Raw genomic sequence first — 6,974 nt, 5'->3', positions numbered from 1 at the left:
TGAAGAATGGCTAAGAAGATGTGATTTATATGTACAACGGAATACTACTTAACAATGAGAAATAATGCAATCTTGCCATTAGCAACAACGTGGATGGAACTGGAGGGTATTATGGTAAGTGAAATAAGTCAGTCAGAGAGAGACAGATATATATTTTCACTCATATATGGAATTTGAGAAACTTAACAGAAGACCATGGGGGAAGGGAAGGGGGAAATAGTTTCAGAGAGGGAGGTAAACCATAAGAGACTCTTAAATACAGAGAACAAACTGAGGGTTGATGGAGGGGCAAGGGAGAGGGAAATGGGTGATGGGCATTGAGGAGGGCACTTGTTGAGATGGGCACTGGTTGTTGTATGTAAACAATGAATCATGGGAATCTACTTCTGAATCCGAGAGTATACACTGTATGTTAGGTAACTTGACGATAAATTGTATTAAAAAAAAAAAAGTATTGCCCTGGAGGTGCTGGTTAATTGTAAAAATTTTTTTTAATTTTTTTTCAACGTTTTTTATTTATTTTTGGGACAGAGAGAGACAGAGCATGAACGGGGGAGGGGCAGAGAGAGAGAGGGAGACACAGAATCGGAAACAGGCTCCAGGCTCCGAGCCATCAGCCCAGAGCCCGACGTGGGGCTCGAACTCACGGACCGCGAGATCGTGACCTGGCTGAAGTCGGACGCTTAACCGACTGCGCCACCCAGACGCCCCTGTAAAATTTTTAAAAATTAAATTCTAAAAATATTAGAAATGGATGTTTGTTGTAATTTCCAAACAGTACCTTCTCCCTTAGAAACCTAAAAAAAGCATTAGAATTAGCAAATCAGCATGATTTGAAAATAATATTTGAAATCAGTGTAACGTATTGAGATCAGTGTAATAATAATTAGAAAATATGATAGGAAAATTATCCCATTTGCCACAACACTGGCAACTATGATACCTTGGAATAATCTAAAATGAAAAAAACTTTATGAAGAAAAAACACAGCTTTTCTAAAGGAATAAAGAATAGAGAGATAACCCATGTTCATGATAGAAGAATTACTACTTTTAAGAGGCCATATGTTGAATACAATACTGATAAAATTGCTACCGTTTAAAAAATAGGATGTAAAAAGATGATTATCTGATTTATATTCATCTGTACAAGTACAAGAGTAGTCAAGACAATCTTGCAGAAACAAAAAGGCAGAGAAAGGGGTAGACCTGCCCTGTGAATTATGAAGACAAAGTTAAATTTTATCATTGAGACCAGCAGCATCAGTGCATGAATAGACAATAGAGGATCAAGAAACAGACCTATGTATAGTTTGAAATTTGGTATACAATAGGTGACATTTCAAATCAGAATGGAGAAATGATGCTTCAGTAAGTGATCTTGGAAAGACTGGCTATCCACATGGAATGAAGCAGATCCTTTCCTCATACTGTGCACAAAAATAAGTTTTTTATGTGTGAAGGATCTAAACTTTTTTTTTAAGTTCTAGGGAAAAAATTAGAAAAGAGTAGGCATTTAAAGCAGGATTAAATAATACAAAAGCAAAACTTACAGCAAAATAGTCTATATAAAGATTTAAATCTTTTGTACAAGTGACACCATAACCAAAATTAAGACATGCTGTTGACAGCAACCCCTAAATTGAGCAAAGAGGAAACATAATTTGCAGAAGAAACCAAATCCTAAAGTACAGGGTAAAGTGCTCAAAATCATTAGTAATCACAACAAAATAAAACAGTAATGACCTATCACTTTGTACTATTAGGCTGGCCAATAAAAAGAAACAAAGAAAGCTGGATGATGCCGAGTGTTTGCAGACGCATAGAGATATGCGACACAATGATGGAGGCTGCCTCTACCTGGCTCACATCTGAACGTCTTTGGCCAATCCAAGGTATGTGTTCCCAGTAGTGTGGGTTCCGGGTAACAGTGTCTCAGCTCCCCGCCATGTCCCTGCCCATCCCCTGTTCTGATCATCAGAAGGCTGCATTCTCTACTATTCCCTGCATCTGGCAGGAGGGGCAGACTTAGATGCTAATCTCTTTGCTCTGAGGGTATAGCTTTTTGAAGTCCTAGTTCAGTGTGAGGCTGACTCCTGTGCACCTCCATTATGCACATCCAGCACCTAGGTGGCTGACAGAGAGCCAGCTCCAAATGCCCTGCAGTATATACCTCAGTCAGTTCCAAGTTTGGGGCAGCCTGGGGTAGATGGGGTGCCAATCGCAGGAGAGCAGGAACTGGTTGAAGGAACTGGAGAAGGTGTACAAGCTTTGTGTCCCAGTTTAGTCCACCGTTTGCATCACTCCCATTGTGTACAGCTTTCATACACATTGTGGGGCCTGCCATCCCCGAGCCTCCCTTGACTGAGAACAAAGGCATCCTTACTCTTTGCAAGTGTCATTGGAGTCTCCAAGTTGATGATGACCTGTTCTAATCTGAACACCTGTGCCAGAGCACTAGCAAAATGAGCAAGAGTTCTTCTGCTGGATTCCCTTTACTGTAAGCAGCACTTTGGGCTCTGTGTGTTGCTTGTTTGGTGGGGTGATCCAGACCTTCATCCCCAGGGTGATGTGGTGGTTTTCCTTGCTCATTGAAAGTCATTGCTGGCTATGACAGTTAAGAGATACCCAGTTATTTACATAGACACACTCCACTCTACTTGATTCTCTATGAGCAGTCTAGTCCCTGATGCTTGTCAGTTACAATCCCAATCATCAGAGCCAATCCTTTCTTTACCTTTGGGCCACTGGCCAAGAACAGAGAATAGTCAGGTGGTAGTCATAGCTTCCACTTAAGAGGAATGTTTGCTGTGACCCTGAAAGAAGTGTCTCCACTCATATCTCCAGGAGCTAGGACCTGTAATCCCAGAGAGCCAAAGGTTGCATGAATGGGAAACAAAAAAATATGTAGGGTTGCGGTCTGTCATAAGAGAGGGGGCCACCCCTATACTTGTTGGTTCTCAGACTCGTGTATTCTAGCGATAGTGGCACTATTGGTCATCAGTCATTATTGATTCAGAATGTATGCCACATCCTGGATTGGAAGATGGTATCCAAGCCACACTAAGTATTGACTCTTGGCCAGCACCTTAGGGGAATCATCAATAGGGCATCCCACCATCATATCAGACCAGTTAATTCTGGATGATGGGTAGGGGACAAGATCAATGCATTCCATAGTCATGAGCTCATGGTTACACCTCCTTTGGTGTAAAATGGGCCCTTTGTTCTGAGGCAGGACTGTGGGATATCACAGGTAAGGCATTCTGCAGGTGTCTGGGTGATGTGCTGGTACAACCATGGGCAGGGGTCATAAGGACAAAATCCTGCCTTCTGATTAATGGTGCCAAGTTGATAGCATCAGTCTGCTGTCGACTAGATGGGCCTTTGGCAATGGTGGCAACTATGTCAGTCTTGACATAGGAAGCCCTTGCCATTGGGCCTGTGCTTAGCTCTCACCCCTGACACTGTTCACGGGCCTTTGCACAAGGACTGGGTTGTCAAGAATAGTCTGTCTGGCATGGCAGCCAAAAGATGGTCATCCTGTTACCAGTAATACTGAGAGCCTTTTCTGCAGTGTGTGGTCTCTGGCAGGCTTTCAAGTAACACACAAAGATCTCATGCTGTCTGCCCTACTGCACATCTCTTTCTCAGACCTCAGACCCTTCTAGGCCCCTGACCAGACAAGCCATCTGCCACTGTCAAAAGTCCATGTGTCTCTGTACCTCTAGTCATTTTCTTTCATATGAATGAATTACTAACAGAGCCACTCCAAGCTTGGCTCACCTGAAGGACTTCCTTTCATGGTGTCTTTCAGGGATGTCCCAAGTGGCATTCTAATGAGGCAGGGGTGCAGCAGCAGACCATTTCAGCCAACACCCACATAATGAGCCAGCCTAGTTGTGATTCACTCTGAGTCATTTCTTCATGCTGGTTAGTCATAGGAAGCCCCCGTGAAACATGGGTGCTGGTTGAGGGAGAGGCAGCACAGGTAGGAGTCCGGGCCACCTGTTCCTGTGATTTACCTGGGCCTTATGGCTCCGCTTAAGCCCAGTCCCAAATGGGCCACTACCATTACACGATTGATCATTGCTGTACACACCAATTTCTGTGATGATGGATCATATCATATCTAGTTTATGATGGCAAATTCAGATCACTTGTCACTTTGTGTCCTGTGGTGGGGTGATCTGTAACTACCAGGGCATGAGAGCTGCTCTTCAAATGACTGGTGCTCCTCTGTAGAGGGTATCAGTTTACTCCAAATCATACCTCTCTGTTCTGTTTTCTCTATTGGAGCTTTCCAGATTCCAAACAACGTCCTTACCAACCGTAGATCTCACGAGCAACTTCCGACCTGCTGAGTTCTAGGATCAAGAAGGAGGGCAGCTTGTGCCACAGTTGGGATCTTCTCTGGACCCTTGGGAATTTGGCAGCCTCTGGGGTTATCCAATAAATGAATCAGAGTATTCCCAACTTTGGTACTTGTTTCCTCCAAATTCAAATTCCAAAGAGACACACAATGTATTATTTTCATTGTTTTTATTTAAGTGGAGAGATATTTCAAGTGCAGCAGCTTGCCCATCACCTGTGAAGAAACATCCCTACCTGACCTTGATCTACCCAGTGCCTGGAAATAGCCATAAGCTCCTTTGAGAAATGGTTGCAGGAATATTTACTGTGTACATTTGTGTGGAGTTACAGGAGTGTTACTAAAGGGGGACTGACCTTCCACTTCATGTACTCTGAGTGTGTAAATTTAGAGCTGAGCCCTGGGTGTGGGACCCTGATTTTCCATTAAGGTAGCAAACAGCTAATTATTTATTTATTTTGTTTGCTTGTTTATGTAAATAAATTATCACCCTAGAGAACTGTGGTATCAGCCACCACCTGAGATCCCTGCAGATCGAACCATCTTGATTGCCACTCCAACTTTGCCTGTCCTTAGTCCGCTGAGATGGCTTTAGGTATTTGTGCTTAAGTAAAAGTCATGAATCAAAGGTGAGTGCCTGGGTCAATAAATGATCTCTCTGCTCTTAAATTCTACATTCGCTTATCTAACACCAGGATCCACTTTTACACAGACCCCCCCAGGCCCTATTGTTAGGCAGCTCCTGGAATACCTTTTGTTATATAGGCTTTTTTTTCTCATAGGAGGACTTTTTATTTCTCTCCCCAGGCTGTGCTGGTACCTGACTCTTGGTATCAACACAGAGACAATGAGGAGTTGGGGGAATGGAGGGGCAGGTAGGTCCTGAGAAAGACAAACATCATCATTTAAGGCATCCACTTCAGGTGAGGCTAATGTGGAAAACGCTGTTTCTGCCATCAGGAAGTGTTCAGGGACATGAGGGGGAGGGGTATCAAAATGATCAGATTTTGCTTCCAAATATCCCAATCCCAAATATTAGAGTATTACTCGTCCTGCATCTGGGCCTGATTTTCACATAAAACCTGCTGAGGCTGTAAATGTAAACTCCTTTGCATTCCACCCTGTGTTGACAGAAGATAAAGTTCTCTGGCTTTCAGATATTTTCTTAAGTTGGAGAATGACTGTCATTTAATTTTTGTAAACTGACATGATATTGAATTTCATCCAAGTACTAGAAGGTAAACTAACTCAAGTAGGTCACTGACCAAGAGAAAGAAGCAGGAGTTCTCGAGAATATAAAGAGGTACACAGTTTACTTCCCAATATGGACATCACATCTACAACTACAGAATGTTTTCTTTGCAAGTACACAGAACATTTACAAAAAAAAAAAAAAAGAAATATACTGGGAAATAAATCAAGTCTCAGTAAATAGTAAAGAATTACTATTATTCAAAGTATGTTCGCTGACCACAATAAAATTATTTTAGAAATAAATGACAAAAATATCAGAAATGTCCATGTTTTGAAATTAAGCTTACTACAAAATAACCACATGTCAAAGAGCACGTTGAAAGAGAAATTACTTTTGAACAAATGATGAAAAAATACTATGAATCAAAACCTGCAAAGTGCAGCCAACTCAGGATGAGGTTGAATTTTATAGCCATAAGGGCCTATATTGGGAAAGAAAAAAAAGCTACAAATTAATGAGCTTCCAATCCATCTTAAAATGTTATAAAAAATAACAGGAAAACAAAAATGGAAATGAAACAATAAAAACAATGAATTCATAAAACAAAAAAATGCATAATAAAAAGGAACAACAAAAGTTAACATGTGGCTCTTTGACAAGACTAATAAAATTGACAACTCCTTACGAAGACTAAGTAACAGAAAGAAACAGCACAAAAAGCCAACAGTGGGGATGTGAAAGAGGACATTACTAAGGAGAGTGTGGAGGATATCATGAATAATGATATGCCAGTAAATTCTCAATCTGGATGATATGGATGAATCCTACAAAAGTATTACCCTGCTAGAAGGAGTCAGAAAGCTGAAGAGTCCTATATTCATTTAAAAAAAGAATTGAGGGGCGCCTGGGTGGCGCAGTCGGTTAAGCGTCCGACTTCAGCCAGGTCACGATCTCACAGTCCATGAGTTCGAGCCCCGCGTCAGGCTCTGGGCTGATGGCTCAGAGCCTGGAGCCTGTTTCTGATTCTGTGTCTCCCTCTCTCTCTGCCCCTCCCCCGTTCATGCTCTGTCTCTCTCTGTCCCAAAAATAAATAAACATTGAAAAAAAAATTTTTTTTAAAAATAAAAAAAGAATTGAACAGAGTTGAGAGTTTCCTCAGAAATTAACAGAGAAGATATGTAGATGACAAATAGCACTTGAAAAATGTTCAGGATCATTAGTTACTGTGGAATGCAAATTACAATCACAGCTACTAGTATAGGTAAAAATTTAAAGGTAAGAGTGGAAAATAACAATTGTTGGCCAGGATGTGGAGCAGTAGGAACTCTCCTGGCCTGCTGTGGGAAAGACAAAATGGTTCATCCTCTTTTGAAAATGGTTAAACAGTTTCTTACCAAGTTACACATGC

General features: G+C 41.5%; 1 long non-coding RNA gene across 1 annotated transcript; it reads left to right on the top strand.

The window, feature by feature from the left end:
* The first annotated feature begins 721 nt into the window (after positions 1-721).
* LOC122475060 lies at positions 722-6,133 on the top strand. Its single transcript, XR_006295080.1, has 2 exons — positions 722-1,894; positions 4,299-6,133. It is a non-coding gene; the product is annotated as an uncharacterized LOC122475060 (long non-coding RNA).
* Positions 6,134-6,974: the final 841 nt, after the last annotated feature.

The sequence above is a fragment of the Prionailurus bengalensis genome, chromosome D4 (assembly GCF_016509475.1).
Source record: "Prionailurus bengalensis isolate Pbe53 chromosome D4, Fcat_Pben_1.1_paternal_pri, whole genome shotgun sequence".
Taxonomy (NCBI): Eukaryota; Metazoa; Chordata; class Mammalia; order Carnivora; family Felidae; genus Prionailurus; species Prionailurus bengalensis.
This window is presented reverse-complemented; position numbering and strand designations above follow the sequence as displayed.